The following is an 18,546-nucleotide window of genomic DNA, read 5'->3' as shown; positions in this document are numbered from 1 at the left end:
TGAACCAGATGAGATTTCTTTGTAAGACACTGAACCACGCATCACTTCTTTATCAGCAAATTTACCTGACTAGTTGTAACAACTTCTGCAAATCTAAAGAGGTAAATAAATAGTTCAGCTAGTATTCTGATATACACTAAGCAATTATCAAGTGAAATCTGACGACCTAAAAGCTAGAAAGTTGAGTTAGTTCTTAGATAATGAGATAATGAGAAATACTAATTTATAAGCCATTTAAAAATATACCTACATATTTTTCTCAGAATTTGATGCCCTTAATTTATGCTGGTTGCATATATTTTGTGACATTAGCTTTTTACCTTTTAAGATACTTTCACATGCACATTTTTCACTTAATTTGCTTCTCTAATATAATCATAAGGTCCTATAGTTGTTGAGTACTTATAATTTGTTAATAATTATGCAAATTTTATTTAATTTAATCTTCACCAATAGTATGCAGAGGGTACATTTACTATAGTCATTTTGCTGATGAGGAAACCAAGGGATAGAAAAAAATTGGTCAAGGTGGTGCAAACAGCAGGAAGTGGAGACCAGAAACTTGTGAATTTGCCACGTGTTTTATGACCATGTTGCACTCTCCACCAGAAGGCAGGAATTTGTATGAGATTATATATGTAAAAGGGGTTGGTAAACTGGGACACACATATAATTTTAAAGCATTATTAAGTTAAGATGAGTGCAGAGAGATCTCAAGGTCCCACAGATCATTTCTGGTTGTTACTCAGATTTTGTGATATAAGCACAGTGTGATTTCCAAGTACCTATCTCTATATATTTTTGTATTTTGGTGAGGAAGATTGGCCTGAGCTAACATCCATTGCCAATCTTCCTCTTTTTACTTGAGGAGGATTCACCCTGAGCTAACCTGTGTCAATCTTTCTCTATTTTCCATATGTGGGATGCCACCACAGCGTGGCTTGATGAGAGGTGTATAAGTCTGTTCCCAGGATCTGAACCCCCAAACCTAACCACTACAACCCTGGGCTGACCCCAGGTATTTATATATTATCTTGGTCATGTCTCAAAGAATTAAACGGGATTCAGAGGTGTAGTAAAAGCTTTTTAAAATGACTTCCATTTGACTGACTACCTGATTAAGCAGTACTTTCCATTCTTCCATAAAACATACTGACTGATGCTCTTAGCATGCTCAATACTTCGAGCTAGAAAAATCCTCTCATGCACGTCTGCAAACTCTGCTCTGCTACACAACCATCTTCCAGTCCATGTTTTGTCTGAGACTAGGGTTTCTACTTATTGTTAAATAAGTAGACAAATCTACGCAGATTCAGACTCAGTTAAACATAATGCATTTTAATTACAATTCTTCTTCCCTTGCTTAAACTTCAAATAATAGAATATGCTGCTTGGTGAAACAATTTGATGAATTGGAAGAAATTCTGTAATGTCTTTTAAGATCTACACTTGAAGATCACTGTCTTGTTGAGAACTCAGACTTTCAATGACAATCATGGTTGATTTTCCACTATAAGTATTTGAAAAGTTTTATAAGATGAATTTCTCTCTGAAATGCAAATTCCATTAGAAAGAATTCTTGTCTTGTCTGTTCACTGTTGGCTCCCTTGTAGGTATCATAAAGCAGGCGTGCAATAAGGATTTGTTGAATGAATAAATTCCAAATATCCCTCACTATCATCATGCGTTTCTTTGGTAGGGATGAGCCTCTAAAAGCAATAAAAACTCCAGAGAAGCTCTATAGCCACAGAAATATTCATCTTCTCATTACATTCATGTTTTTAATTTTGAAAATATGTACAAAAGTATGTACAGTAGCATAGGACAGAAAATGATTCTTATGGTTTAATCCATTAGATTCTTATAGTTTTAAGTAAATCTTCCTGGTTAACTTATCTTATTGTGAAGAACTAAGAAGATAATAGGAATATTGGGTTTTTTTGACTGCTAGTTTGTTCGTTTGTTTCTTGTGCATTTGCTATGATCTCAGGAGAAAATAAGGAATTTTTCTTTTATAACAGTAATAGATTCTATTTCCAGATAAATTTTAGACCCTCTTTGAGAAAAGATGCTATTACTCTATAAGAATATTAAAAAAGAGGATTTCTGGAAGCAGAAAACTGATTTAATTTCCATTTAGATATCTTAGTATCTTTAGACAAATCTCCCATTAGAGTTATCATAGTTTTTCAGTCCCTATTCTGCACCTTTCTGTTATGTAGGATCTAAACAGATTTTGACCTTTCATTTTTATTTAGAATATTAAAAACAGCAAAACCACAACTTTGACCAGAAAGATTTTAATTGTTAAAGTAATGCTAGCTCCTGGAATAAACCCCAAAATGGTTTTATTTGGGGGAAATTATACATATAAGTTTATTTTTCACAAATAAACTTGCAAACTGACAGTTTTCCTGCTCTCAAACTTATTCTCCTCTAAGAAGGGATTCAGGGAGCTCAGCTCCTTTTGTCAAGCGACTTTCAAAATGGTTATCTGTTCCTAGTTTGTCAAGTATTTTTATCATGAAAACGTGTTGGATTTTGTCAAATGCATTTTCTTCATGTGGTTTTGTCCTTTATTATATTAATCCTTTGCATTATATTGATAGACTTTCATATGTTGAACCAGCCTTGCATTCCTGGGATAAATCCCACTTCATCATGATGTATAATCCTTTTTGTATGTTGCTGGATTTATGTTGAGATTTTTGCATCTCTATTTATAAGAGATATTGGCCTAAACTTTTCTTGTGATGACTTTGTCTGATTTTAGTATCAGGATAATACTGGTCTCATAGAATCTATTGGGAAGCACCCTCTCCTCCTCTATGTTTTGGAGGAGTTTGTGAAGAATTAATAATTCTTCTTTAAGTGTTTGATAGAATTCACCACTGAAGACTTCAGGGTCCAGACTTTTCCTTGTGGAAAGTTTTATTATAAGTAAATCAATTCCTTTACTTATTAGAGGTTAATTCAGATTTTCTATTTCTTCTTGAGTCAGTTTTAGTAGTTGGTGTCTTTCTAGGATTTTTTTTCTACTTAATCTAAATTTCCTAATTTGTTGACAAATACTTCTGTCATGTATTACCCCTTAAAATCCATTTTTTTATTTCTGTAAGTTCAGTTCTAATGTCCTGTCTTTTATTTCTGATTTTAGTAATTTGAGACTTCTTTCTTTTTTGTTCAGTCTAGCTAAAAGTTTATCAATTTTGTTGATCTTTTCAGAGAACCAACTTTGGTTTTGATGATTTTCTCTATTTTTTCTGCTTGCTTGGATTTTGTTTTTTCTTCTTTCTCTAGTTTCTTAACGTAAATAGTTAAATTATTAGTTTGAGAGCTTTCTCTTTTTTAAAAACATGTGGTCATTTAAGCTGTAAATATCCCTATAAGCACTACTTTAGCTGCAATCCATAAGGTTTGACATGTTGTGTTTTCATCATTTTCATTTATATCAAAGTATTTTTCAAAATTTTTCTTGAGATGTTACTTCACGTCCACTAAGATGGCTGTGATAAAAAATATATACATTAACAATTGTTGCTGTGGATGTGGAGAAACTAGAACACTCGTACGCTGCCAGTGGAAACGTAAAATGGTGACATCACTTTGGAAAACAGTTTGGCAATTCCTCCAAAAGTTAAACATAAAATTACCATGTGACCCAGCAACTCAACTCATAGGTATATACCAAAGGGTACTAGAAACGTAAGTTTACACAAATTCTTGTACACAAATGTTCATCACAGCATTAATCATCATAGCCCAGTACAGAAAGAACCCAAAAATCTATCAACCTGTGAGTGGAAAAATAAAATGTGATATATCTATACAACAGAATATTATTCAGCCATTAGAAGGAATGAAGTGTTGATTCATTTTACAACTTGGATGGATCTTGAAAACGTTATGCTATGTGAAAGGAGGCAGCCATCGAAGGCCATATATTCTATGATTCTTTTCATATGAAATGTCAAAAATAGGCAAATCTGTAGAGATGGAAAATAGATTAGCAGTTTCTCAGAGGATGGTTAGAAGGGAGAATGAAAGTGACTGTTAATGACTACAAGATTTCATTTCAAAGTGATAAAAACATTCTGGAATTAGGTAGTGGTCATAACTGCATCATTTTTTCAATACACTAAAAATAAGTGAATTAGATTTAAAAAACACATCTTCATTTTCACTGTGAAGAGAAAATGAACATGGAGAATCATATGCAAATGGTTTTTAATGGATCAAGTCTGTAAGTGATGCAAGACTTCAGCTACTTTCCATTGGCTAACATAAAGTCACATGGCCACATCTAGCATCAAAGAGTGCTAGATAATGTAGTTTGGTACACAAACAGGAGAAAAACAATGAGATTTGAAAAACATATAGCTAGTCTCTGTCATAAAAATCAATCATACCAATTAAAAATACATTTTGAATTTTCTCACTTTTTTTTCCCTAGGATTTCACTCTTTCTGTATTACATTTCCCCTCCTTGTTTCTTTACTGCCTTATTATTTCCCTTTCTTCCTTCTTTCTTTCTTGTCTTCCTTCATGTATTCCTTCATTCACTTAGATGTTTCAGCAAAAACATGTTTAAACACATTCTTATTGACACTTTCACACTTTCTATGTAGGAGGGGTTTCATGGTGGCTGGCTGGTTGGAAGGGAGAGCTGTAAGACAATTTTTTGAAGTCTTAGGTATCTTAAATTTATTTTATTTAATAGAAAATAATTTTACATGGTAAAGAAGAGAGGACTGAGGGAACCACTGAAGTCAGTTGAATATCTCCAATCTTATGTTTTCCCTAATTTTTATTCATTTTTTCTGAGATATCCATGGTGATGAATGGTTATCTCATGACCATTCAGACTCTCTATGGCTATGGCAAGACTTTCTATTCTTTTGAATATTTAAGCCATATTGCTTTGCACTGCTGTTTAGATGGTGCATATGTTTATATTTAGAATTTTAAGTTTGAAATAAAATTGTTATTACTGTTTATGTGTACTTATCACACATGAGCAAAAAAAGTTCATTTTATTCCACTGAAGATGCTAAATATTTACGATGATTGTACTTAAAGTAAATTTTATTTTTTAATGGCCAGTATAACATGATCACACTTTGACTTCATTTTAAGTATGCTCAAATCAAGATAAATCCAGCTAGCAATAGTTTTCAGTGCCCTTCAGAAAGGCAAATCATGGGAAATTTAATTTATAACAAAGATGATTCACATCAATTGGAAAAAATATTTAATAATGGCCTATTTATCTCACATCCTCCAAATCAAAAATATTATTTTTAGTAGGTAAGCAGTATTGAATTTGTGGATCACAGGTAGAAATAAATATATAACATTAAGTAAAGAAGAAGAATAACATCCTTAAGTTATAAATCAAATAAAAGTATGCCTTTTGGGGAGATGTAAATAGAAATTAGTCTCTAATGAATGAAAACCAGATATTATATCCAAGTACCATTTTAGACATAGATGATTATGAAATAATATGAGACATCATTTCGTTTCTCATTTAGCTTGCATAGAGTTGGAAATATGAGCAAATATATGTGAATAACTAGTTAAATATATGAAGTACAGTAGGTATCCAATGGGTTACTGAAAGGATGCAGTGGGTTGGGAGTGGCAGGGAAATCTTCATTCAAAACCAGAGTGCTAATCAAGTCTTGAAGGATAACTGGTGTTTCATTTGGAGGGTGAAAGGATGAACATATCTTAGGCAAGGGGATGGTGTGAGTAAAGAGGTACCACTATGATTATCCATGGCAAGTATGGAGAATGTAGAGTCATCAAGTTGCAAGTGACAGACACCTAATCTAAATTGACATAAGCAAAAAGGGGATGTATAGTCCACCCAACTAAATCTTCTGAAACATTTCCTAATATTCCTCCAATCAAACCAGACTGTAAGTTCCGAAGTGTCACAGGCAAATGTGGTTTTTATTCTCAGGGGATCAAGATGTATAGACATATGGTCAGGACTCTATCTCGGAGCTCTTGTTCTTTCCACATATTGACATCATTCTCAATTGGGCTTTTCTTTTGGTTTTTTTAAAGGTATGCTTTTTGGCGAGGAAGATTGGCCCTGAGCTAACATCTGTTGCCAATCTTCCTCTTTTTTTCTTTCTCCCCAAAGTTTAGTCCATAGTTGTATAACCTACCTGTACGTCATTCTAGTTCTTCTACGTGGGATGCCACCTCAGCATGGCTTAATGAACAGTGTGTAGGTCTGCACCCAGGATCCGAACTGACAAACCCTGGGCCACTGAAGCAGAGCCAGTGAACTCAACCACTCGGCCACCAGCCCGGCCCCTCAAATAGGCTTTTTCTAAGCTGCAGAAAAGATGGCTGCTGTCGGTCCACGCTTTTCCTCCCTTAGAGACTCTTTCCCTGGGTCCATATAGGAAATCTTAGGAAAGTACAGAGAGAAGATATGCATTCAGCACATAACCATGTAATAAATGTAAAATTACACGTGAAGCAGTTGTTTCGAAGAAGGTGCTCGTGGAGGGTGTATGATAGTCAGATAGCGCATCACAGGGAGGTCAAGAGAATTGTCCTGAGATGCAACCATTAAGATGAAAAGTGACACATCCAGCACTGAAACAATCGTGGTGATGTAAGGGCTACAATACATGAGCTGGACCTGGATATATGACCATTTCTCATGTGGTAAATGGGGGAGAGCCCAGCTTAACCATACGGAAAGTGTTCACCAGACAAGAGGGCTTCGCTTACTAGAATCATAAGGGAAGTGCTCCCAGAGAAATAGAAATATCCAATGCTCAGTACACGGAAATCCAAATGGACTGTCCTGCTGAGATGAATATTGTTTCGCTTTTTTTCAGGATCATAAGCAACAAGGGAGGAAAGTTAATTCAGACTGGATTGTGGAAGGTCTTGAAAATAAGTGTGTTTTCATTTTACACTGCTTTTTAAAATAGTGATGCTGTGAAAGCCATGTATTAGAGACATTCATCCAGCAGTAGAATCAGCATAGACAGCAATAAGGAGTGACGGAAGCCAAGCGGACCTGTTACAGGCTACTTCAGAAGTCTAGGGTTGACCTGGCAATGCCTGGAAGAGTTTATGCTCGTGGAAATAAAGCTGGGAAAACATACACGAGATGTTGCAAAAGAAAACACTGACATGACTTTTTGAAGTTTGGATGAAACAGAGAGGGAGGTAAGAAAAAATATTGGTAGAGAGACTTCAAGGAAAATACTAGGTTGAACTGTGAATTACAGTGTAGGGATATTTTTTAACTTTTTTTCCTTTTTATTTAATTCCTAAATCTGAACACAATCCTACAAAACTAAAGATCATGGTGGATGCATATGTAATTTTAATTTTTTTATTCTTCCAGTGAATAGCTCCAGGATGTTTGTGCTATATCCAACAATTCCCCATATACACAGCTTTCCAAATTCCTGGCTTTTTTTTTTTTTTTTTTAAAGATTGGCACCTGAGCTAACAACTGTTGCCAATCTTTTTTTTTTTTCCTGCTTTATCTCCCCAAACCCCCCAGTACACAGTTGTATATCCTAGTTGCAGGTCCTTCTAGTTGTGGAACGTGGGACGCCGCCTCAACATGGCCTGACGAGCAGTGCCATGTCAGCGCCCAGGATCCGAACCCTGGGCCGCCGCAGTGGAGTGCGCGAACTTAACCACTCAGCCACGGAGCCAGCCCTTCCTGGCTTTTTTATCTGTGAACTTTTGTAACTTTCTAAATTCAAAGCACTGGGCCAGACTGAGATATAAGAAATCTGGGAAGTCAGGCAATGTTAATTATATCAGAAAGTAACTTAAAACTTTGAGGGGCAAATGTCAAAAGCCCTTGCTTATTTTGGAATGTGGATTTCTAAATTTACAAAGAAAGGAAGAGTCTTGAGAAGACTAATTTTACATGTATATATTATATTGTTGATATATACTTGATATAATATATGTCATATATGTTATATAATTATATTTGAGACAATCATATTATATATTTATATACACATAAATTAATTCAGAAATATTTTTGAATGAGTGTCACATGCTAGGCATCATACTAATAGGAATAAAATAGTAAGCAAACAATATGCAGTTCTTTTGAGCTTTGATTCTAGAGCAAACAGCAAGAAGATATGCATTCAGCACATATCCACAAAATAAATGTAAAATTACACCTGAAGTGCATGCTTTGAAGAAGGTGCTCATGGAGGGTGTATGACAGTCAGATTGCACATCAGAGGGAAGTCAAGAGAGTTGTCTTGAGATGCAACTAAGACTAAAATCTGAAAAAATCAATATTTACCGGGCTAAGAAGAGACAGGCAGAACAATCTAGGAAAAGGGACTAACAAGTGCAAATTTCCTGTGGCTGGAAGGAGTATGGCACAGCAGAGCAGCTAAAGGAAGGCCAGAGCGGGAGGAATGAAAAACAACGTGAGAGCATGCTCAGAAATTAGGATGGAGATGGAGATAGTGCACCAAATACAGCACGTAAGTCATGTTAAGGATTTGGATATTTGGCTAAAGTAAAGGAAAATTGTTATGGATGAATTGTATCCCTCCAAAATGTGAAACCCTAACCCTCAATGTGACTGTATTTGGAAATGGCACCTTCAAGGAGGTAATTAAGGTTAAATGGAGTCATAAGGATGGGGCCCCAATCCTATAGGACTGTCGTCCTTATAAGAGGAAGAGACATCAGTGCTCGCTCACTTTCTCCCATGCCCTCTGTCTCTCTCTTTCTCTCTCTCCCTCTCTTTCTCTGTGCACATAAAGAGAAAAAGCCATGTGCAGATACCAGTAGCAGGCAACTGTCTACAAGCCAGGAAGAGAGACCTCACTGGAAACCAACTCTGATGGCATCTTGATCTTGGACTTCCAGTTTCTAGAACCATGAGAAAATAATGTCTGTTGCTTAAGCGACCCAGTCTGTAGTATTTTGTTTTGCAGCCCAACCAGACTCTTACAGAATATTTGATATATTTTAAGTAGAATGATAATCTGAACATAACACACTGGCTGCAGTGAAAAGAATAGAGTAGACGAATTGCTAGAAAGAGATTCAATTTTCAGAAAGCATTAGTCTAAGCTAACTAGAAAGCCTGTCTCCGTAAATACTAAATAATGCTGTATCATATATAAACATAACAACATCAAAACAAAATGTATTTTAAGAAAACCCTGCATTGGGGTAACATAAAGGGAAATATCCAGGTACCTGAAATGAAGTGGACTCTGAAGTCGAGTTCTGGACATGGGATAACATTGGGAGTTATTCATTAATCTTAGTAACAGATAAGTGCTTGTGCAATAAAAGACACGAGGGACAGGCAAGAAATGAGACCTTGGGTCCTCAGAAAACGGTGTGTAAGAATGGACTGCCCTTTTAAAAATACCACATATGTTTCAAATTCTGTACAGATTACATGGTGTTCAACACCCAAAAACTAATTATAGTCCATCCCCTCACATGTGAGCCTAATCCCCCCTTTTGCCCTCCCCCCTCCTTCCCCCATGGTAACCACCTAATCTACACAGAATTCGAAATTATTATGATGTACATCCAAAAGCTATATAATGTTATAATCCAATGTTACTGCAATAAAAAAATCATAATAATAAATAATTTTTATATTGATTACATGTTTAAATAATATTTTGGATAAAGTAGATTAAATAAAATGTATTCCTAAGTTTAAAAAAAATACCATATAGTATCCAGAAACAAGCAAACACAAAGTCTCTCTAGAGATGATTTCACAGTCTAAAGCAGAAGGACACAGAGAAGGGCACAATCCACCTGAGCAAGATTAGCCATTGACACCAGCCTATTTGAGACGGAGGCTGAAAGGGTGGAAGTCCCAGTGACCGGGCTGGCACTCCCTTAGCGAATGCTCCCAATATCTTACACTTTCAGTGTCCGAAGAGGACTTTTCATAAAATAGCCCTTTAAATGTAGTTCTCTTAACTTAGGACTTGGGCATGTTTCCGTATGTCCTGGAATAAAGGGAAATCGGTGAGATAAATGTGTGCTACACTTGTAAATCCCACTCTCCAATCCCAGCCATTTGTATTTGAATCAAACATATGAACTGTTTCTTCCATTGCAATGTTCTTTTTCCTTTGGATCTCTCATATGATTAGACTTCTAGTGGGCCTGCCACACCTCTATCCCAGACTTATTCAGATATACTCAAATTTGGGGACAAATGGGTCAGGATCTGACTGGAACCATTGCTACAAGAAATTTGCTGTTAAGAAATCAAATGGATGAAATATATGCAGCCTAGAGGTTGTGCATGCAAGGTAGTCCAGGCCGGAGCAAGCCCTCAGATGGTTTTTCTGTATAGACGTCTTGGTGGCTATACTTTCAGCCTTATCTTTATGTTGTAGTATTAAAAATAATTGACAAATGTAATGAAAAAAGAGTTCAATGATAGATTCTTAAGTCATCCTTGATAGGAGGATCGTCATGAAGAATGACAGCATACAGTTGCCACTCAAATCAGTCTGTCCATTACTGCCCAAATCACTACAATACGATAAAAGGAATCAATGAATAGATATAGATAGTGTTTATTTTCTGATTCCACAGATTATACATACAAGCGATTGGTTATTCTGGCATCACTGCCGCCCAAGTAGATATCAGCCAAATACCTGCACCCTTATTCCAGCTCTTTGAATAAACAGCTAAAGCACGATGCAATTTTTTGAATATTTTGGTCAGGCATAAAAAGGAGAGCTTGTTTATAAATTATTGAGTGTAAGGGACTGGAGTTTGAGATCTGGAATTGTCTTGGTATCTCAGACACTAGCTCATGAAATGAAAGAGACCTCTGCCTTAACTAGTATCTAACCTACTATGTGTATGCATTGCAAAGAAATGAAAATAATATACATGCATAGTTCTATTTAGCTTTCAAAATGCTTTCACATATTTTATCTATTTGATTTCTTAATAACTGTTACTTAAGTTTCCTTTCAATTTCTGACATTTTTAGACACATTAATATTCAATCCATTCTCACATTTTTTAAAAGTCTTTTAAGTGTTAAATGGTATCTATTTTCTTTCTTGAGTAGCTTTAGCTCTGTTCTGCAGATTATTATAGTTATTGTTTCCATTATTAGCATTTTCTAAATTTTCTGCTATGTTGTCTTTTGTGGCTCTTTGGACCCAAAGATGATGTAGGAGAGCGTGGAATTTTCCAACAAATTGTTATTTTTACTTTAAATTTTGTTACCTGTTCCTAATTGAAATGAGATTACAGAAAATGAGTCTTGGTTTGAAAGTATTTTATCTTTCAAAAGTGTTTGAGGATCTCTTTGTAGTTTAAATGGGGAATTACGATGATTGTGTCATGGACTCCTGACATTAAACATTTGTTCAACCTTTTCAATTACATTACTTTGCTAATCTATACCCATAGCATTTTAAAACTGTCCTCGTGGACTGCCTGCTGGGTCCGCAGAGCATCAGGTGTGGCTCTTCAGGGAAGATTAAGGATGGTTTTGTCCCTTCTTCATTCATTCAAACACTGCTTCATCAATTCCTTCCACAAACAAGCGTGGGACTCTGAGCCCCTGATCCAAGCCAGTTCCTGTCCTTGGAGGGGCTCTCTCCTTCAAGTCAAGGTTGTAAGTGGTGAGCCAATCACAGCATCCCGACAGGACAGGAGTTCCTTCCATGTGGATGCTATTCAGATTCTCATGTTACAGATGAGGAAACTGAGGCTCAGAAAAATGAGCCCCAGTGACCCTCACTTCTGAGGGTCACTCATCTCAGCAGGAGCAATGCTGTCCTGGGTCAGATGAGGTCACTTCTGAGTCACCAGCTCAGGAGGGAGCAAACTTTGACCTTCACATACCAAGATTATTACCATGTCTGGCATTTCTATGCTCTTCCTTTGGCCTGAAATGTGCTTCCTTAGATTTCTATACTTAAGGATTCTTTCTCCTCCCCAGAGAGGCCTTCCTTGACTGCTCAATCTTGGGATGCTCCCTCCATTATCATCTCTTTCAGTCCTTTGCTGGTTGTCTTTATGGCAGAAATTGTCTTAATATGAATTTGTGTCTGCTCTCCCCACTAGACTGTGCGTTCACGTGGGCTGCTATGTTCTCCTTCATCTCCCAGGTCCTATCCTACTGCCTGACACATAGCAGCTTCTAGAAAGTAATTTGTGGGATGAGTGAACAGGGACGGGGATGTGTGATGTCTCAGTGTAGCCCTTGGCTCACTGCAATTCTGAGTCTGGTCACTAGATGGCAGGGCTGACCTATAATTTCTCTTTGAAACCTTGCTAGGGGATGATGCTCTCAGGACACAGGGTGCCTCTATCCTTTACCATGGCTCCTTGGAAGCCATGCAGAGCAGCGTGATAGGACAGGATGCTCCACCCCACCATTCCACCTCCCTTTAAAAAGGGCAGTCAACAGGGGCCAGGTGTTCCTGGATCAGTCCGGCCTGGTTACTCTGGGTCTCCTGTTGTCTGTTCCTCTACCTGTCACAGGAAGCTCTCATTCTTGGTCCTTTGCCTCTGTCAGGGGAATTCTTTTCTCAAGGATTAGGGGTTCTGTATACATACAACATTCCAGTCAGCCCTCCAAAATATTTCTGGTATCTAGGAGCTTCCCTAAAGCCATTTAACAGCAGGAGGGCTGAGGCTCATAAGGTGAGAGTCTTTGCCTAAGTCACAAAGCTCAGGTCAGGACAGAACGGAATCAGATATGTGGATGTCCTTTGTCCTTGACCTCTCACCTGCCTTGGGGGGCTAGTAGCTGGGCGCCCAAGAGAATGAGGAGGAAGGAAAGGCGGCATCTACCTCAGCCGGTTGTGGCTGGAACCAGCCTCTCCTTGGCCCTTCTGGCAGACAACACCTTCCTTACTCCCTCCCCTCCCATGCCACTGCCCAGCCACTCTCCTCCGGGGTCTATACCTTCATGTCCAGGACAGTCTCCTCCGTATGCGCAGCTTCCTATTCCAGAGAAGAGGTTTGGGATTGGCTGGGTTCCCCCTGACCTAAGTGGCTGTATTAGTCAGTGCTGGCTGCCATGATAAGATACTCCAGAATGGGCGGCCTGAACACACATTTATTTTCTCACAGTTCTCCATGCTGGTGGTCTTAGATTGAGGTGCCCCCGGGCTGGCTTCTGATGAGGGAAGCCTCTCGATCTGGCTATAGACAGCCCGCCGCCTTCTCCCCGTGTCTTCACGTGGCTTTTCCTCTGTGTGAGTGCACGAAGAAAGAGGTCTCTGTTTTCTCTTTCTCTTCTTCTAAGGACACCAGTTCTATCAGATTAGGGCCCCATCCTTATGAGCTCATTTATTCTTAATTACCTCTTTAAAGGCCTCATCTCTGAATATAACCATATCAAGGGTTAAGTCTTCAATATATGAATTTGTGGGGAAGGGGAGAAAATTCAGTGCATAAGAGTGGATGTCTTAAAGCAGGAATGGGCTGAGGGACAGGTCTTTCGTGCCTGGGCAGAAGGAAGCCCAGAGGCAGCCTCAGAGCCCAGAAGCAGCCAGGCCCACCCTTCTGCCTTCCTTGGCTCTTGGCCTCGCTCATGAGGCTTGACTGAAGGAATCTCTGAGACACGACATATGCCAACAGAGAGCACACACAGGGCATTTGTGAACTCACTGTGTACATAGACACATGGACCCACTTATTGTGCTAGTTCTCAAAGGACTCTAGGCTATAAATTTACTCTTCAATATAAGTTCTGTGATAAACCATGGAATTCCTTTAAGCATTTCTCTCTCTCTTTTTTTTTTTTCTGAGGGAGATTCACCCTGAACTAACATCTGAGCCAATCTTCCCCTGTTTTGCGTGTGGGTCACTGTCACAGCATGGTGGCCAAGCGGTATAGGTCTGAGCCTGGAACTGAACGGGACCACACAGCGGAGTGTGCTGAACTTCACCACTAGACCACGGTCTAGCCCCAAGCTTTTCTCTTGCTTTTTTCCTTTTTAAAGATTGGCCCTGGCTAACATCTGTTGCCAATCTTTTTCTTCTTCTTCTCTATCTCTTGCTTCTCCTTCTCCTCCTTCTCCTTCTTTTCCTTCTTCTCCCCAATGCCCCCCAATACATAGATGTATATTCTAGTTGTAGGTCCTTCTACTTCTGCTATATGGGACACGGTTTCAGCATGGCTTGATGAGCGGTACCATGTTGGCACCCAGGATCTGAACCAGAGAAACCCCAGGCGGCTGAAACAGTGTTTGAACTTAACCACTCCGTCACCGGCCTGGCCCCCAAGCTTTTCTCCTTGAAAGTGAGCATCATACGCTTTCACAATAGAGGACGCTAGAGAGAAGCTGCAAGAAAAAGGGTTTCCTGCAGTTTCTGGGTGCAGCTCGGTGGGTCCACTTTGTGGGCAGGAGAGCATCCTGGGGAGCTCTACTCCTGCCACAGCCCAAAGGCTCAGTCCCTCAGACAGTCAGCGTGCCTGCAGCCTCCACGTGGCCTGGCCACAACTTTCCTATAGCACTGTGGGGAAACCCAGACCAAAGGCTTCCTGCCTGCACCTCTGCCTGGATTCCCACAGCTCGCCCCCTCCCCCAGGTGTGTCTCTTGGGACAGGACAGCACACTCCAAGTCTGTGGCTCCTGGGCCCCACTGCCCAGCCAGTGTGGCCCCAGCTCCGGCTTGCCTCTTGGCCGCTGCCCCTGAGGGCTGATTCCTGTTCATCTCATGACTAAAGGGCAGCTCAGGCCATGCCAACCAGCATGTTCTCTGCCATCCAGTGGGTTCAATTACACCTGCTCCAATGAGGTCTGAACCACAGAGAGTGTTCTTATATCATATAGTTACCTTTTATCACAGATGAATAATTTCTATTTTTTTTTAGACTCCACATATAAGTGAGACCATATAATATTTGTCTTTCTCCGACTTACTTCACTTAGCACAATGTGCTCAAGGTCCAACCACCTTGTCAGAAATGATAGGATCACCTCGATTCTCATAGCTGAATAATTCTTTATACTAGACTTGCCCTGTTTAGATCTCTGTGTGGTGTCTATCTCACGATTGCTCCAGAGTGCTAAACTTACCTTCAAAGTCACAAGTGTGCTCATATGATCACAGCAGGGACACAGAATTTGTGTGTGCACGTTTTATTCAACTTTATATGACAGGAAACTTCAATCCTTTTACTTTTCTAGCCAATACAAAAAGGGACCACTCTCTAACTCATTAAAAAAAGTGGCATATTCTGGCCAAACTGTGCTCACTTTTCTGCAATTTCTGTTTTCCTTTTACCTTTTTCTTTTTTAAAAATTTTCCAAGCCACACATTTTCTTGGAAGCCATATTAAAAGATTTTATATTTAAAAAAAACAACAACAACAGCTTAACTATGATACTAAAACAAAAAAGGGGCAAAGGAACAACAGCAAGAAAAAAACGACTTGCTAATTTGACCCATGAACTAAGATGCAAAATTCCTTAACAAAATAGTACAAAACTAAATCCAGCAATGCGCAAAAAGAATAGTACACCATCAACAGGTATAGGTTATCACTGGAAAGCAAGGATGGTTTAACATAAGAAAATCAATAAGTGTAACTTGTGAGTAATAGATTAAAGAAAAAACTATATGATCATTTAAATAGAGGCAGAAAAAAGGTTTGATAACAATAAATATATATTCAGAAAAAATATTCTTTTGTTTCTTTTTTTATTTTATTGAGGTCATGTTGGCTTTTCATATTATGTAAATTTTGAGTGTACATTATTATATTTCAGTTTCTGTATGGATTGCATCAAGTTCACCACTAATAGCCTAGTTTTTGTCCTTCACCGAGGGACACATAATTTAAGGAAAAGCATAGGGGCATATTTAGAGATCCCCCATACAGAAGTATGTGTGTGCAAGTTTGCATGCACACACACACAAGTTCAAGAGTACAGTGTGGGATTTCAGGTAACTAAATTAGTGACATAATTGATCCGTTATTGTGGATAGCTGAGCTCGCTTTGTCTCTGGTCTTGGAGGGTATCAGGAGAGCTGCCTCACGATGTTGGAAGATGTTTTGAGACATTGGTGATTTTTCTCCTCCGCAGGGGTCATCCTTGTGCCCAGTCAAACCATGCATGGCTGTTACATGCAGTTGGTCCCAAGAATCAAAAGTGGACAATGTTGGAAGCAAGAGTGCTTCTGCCCAACTCCACACATTTCTGAACCTCTCCTAAATCCCTTAATTTTTGACTATCAAAAGGGAAATGGATTTGGTGATCTGTTTGATTAGAGCTCAAGCATTAATTGAGCCATGGTTTTGGATAAGCCCCGAAAGGTTAGCACTTCTCTGTGTCAACCCAGTGTCAGGCATGGTGAGCTGCAATCTCTGTTTCTTCCACTCCTCCTCGTTGGTATCTCTGTGATCAAGGTGGTTTGGGGGCATAGAAAGCAGGAGGACAATCTATCCAACTCAGTTTTATGTGCCAGAGAGTCTGCTCTTGTGTCAATACCATAAAATTCCCTCTTCTAACCCCCAACTTCCACTTCTCCAAGTGCCCAAACCTGGGAGGCTCTCACTCTCCTCTCTCAGTTCTCAGATGTGTTCTTTAGTCCACCCTGGCAGTCACACTTTCTATTTTGTTCATCCAGTATGTGTTTTTTCCATACCACCAAGCAATTCTCCTTCAACACTAGTTGGATGTCCTACAATTCAACTCAATTCTGATACTATTTATCTGGAGAGAGCATCACATCCCACAGGTTAAGATCTCAGTCTTACAGGACTGCCCTCCCCACTTCAGGTGCCAATCACAAGTCCAGGTTGTCACCTCTTCCTCTGACCAGCTAGAGATGGGAGGTTCCCATGATCCCATCTTCATGTTCAATAACTTGCTAGAATGGCTCATAAGTCTCAGAGAAACATTACTTAATGTTTACCTCTCTAGTATAAAAGGATATAACTCAAGAACAGCTGGATAGAAGAGACCCATAGGGCAAGGTATGTGGGAAGGGACGTAGAGCTTTCATGCCTTCTCCAAGAGGGCCACTCTCCCCAAATCTCCATGTGTTCACCATCCCCGAAGCTATTCAAACCCTGTCTTTTGAAGTTTTTATTGAGATTTCATTTAGAAGGTGTGATAGATTAAATCATTGGCCATCAGCAATTGAATTCAATCTCCAGCCCATCTCTCCTCCCTAAGAGAAGGGGGTAGGACTAAAAGTTCCAACCCTCTAATTACATGGTTGGTTGCCCTGGCGACCAGCCCATTCTTAGGTCACCTAGGGTCTTTCCAAAAGTCACCTCATTAACATAACAAAAGGCACCTATATTGATTTCATCACTTAAGAAATTCCAAGGGTTTTGTGGGCGCTGAGCCAGGAATGAGACATAGCCCAACTAATATGTTTCTTATTATGTCACAATATCATCGTTTGTTATTTCAATGATTGCGCTCTTCATTTTCATTTTTCTGCTTCATCACTTCTACACTATCTCTTGCTTATGTCATATGGCCAACATTTTCCATCTTCACTTATTTCTTTATGGATATTGATTATACTTATTTTAAATTGCTGGCCATTCTTTTCTAATGATTCCTCATCAGTTGGTGTATGTTTCTGGTCCTTGCGTTTCTGTGGTGGTGGACGTGCCCTCTCAGGCCTCCCCTTATCTCAGCCGTGAGCTCCTTCTCCTTGGGGGTGTTGGGTTCTCTGGCTGGTTACCTCTGCCAGGCCACCTCTGCCAGGTTCTGCTTTGTGTCCTCCTGGTGAGGTAAAGCAGGGACAGAGAATGAACCCTGACAAGAAGCATTCGTGGCCCCAGAGCCCCATGTATAAGGATGATTGTCACCATGCACTGTCACTGATCAGGAAACTGGGTGTTAGAGAGAAGCCGTCCCAAATGAAGGATGCTCTGTTGGTGGGAATACAACAACCCTGGGAGTTGGGGGGGGGCGGGGAAGGATGGAGCCGCAAATGTCTGAGAGGGCTCTGAGATCCACACACGTTCTGATTTCTGTGGCACAGGAGCAGGTATTTGCTGTCCTAAGATCCAACCTTCCTCTACTGCACCTACCCCACGCTCAGGGCCACGCTGCAAGCAAGGGTGGACTCCATCATGTGGGCAGATGTGACATGCTCTTACCTCCCAGCCCATGGCTGTGGTACCTATGGTGTACCTTGCAAGACGCTGTGGTATGTATATTTGTCTTTGTTGAAAAGAAGGCCCATGATATTTTTAGAGTCTCAAAGAGTTTGTGAGCAAAAATGAGCAAGGAAACAATAGTGTGATTGGAAACAAAGGACAGAAAGTTTGGGAAGGTATGCATTGGTTACAGAGGACACTGCTGACAAAGAGAGAGCAGCCTGAAGGCTGTCAGCTGTCTCTCACAGCTAAACCGTAGTATTCTCTGCTGAGGGCAAACAATTTCGCAGAACACCAATACAAAACAAGATCATTCTGTTATGAGAGAAAAGATCACTCCAAACTCCTATCTGAACACAGACAAAAAAGTTTGCTTTGCGAACCACGAAAATGAAAACATGACCCTTTCCTTGCTAACA

The sequence above is a fragment of the Equus caballus genome, chromosome 1 (genome assembly GCF_041296265.1).
Source record: "Equus caballus isolate H_3958 breed thoroughbred chromosome 1, TB-T2T, whole genome shotgun sequence".
NCBI classification, from domain to species: Eukaryota; Metazoa; Chordata; class Mammalia; order Perissodactyla; family Equidae; genus Equus; species Equus caballus.
The sequence above is the reverse complement of the archived record's forward strand: the minus strand, read 5'-3'. Positions refer to the sequence as shown.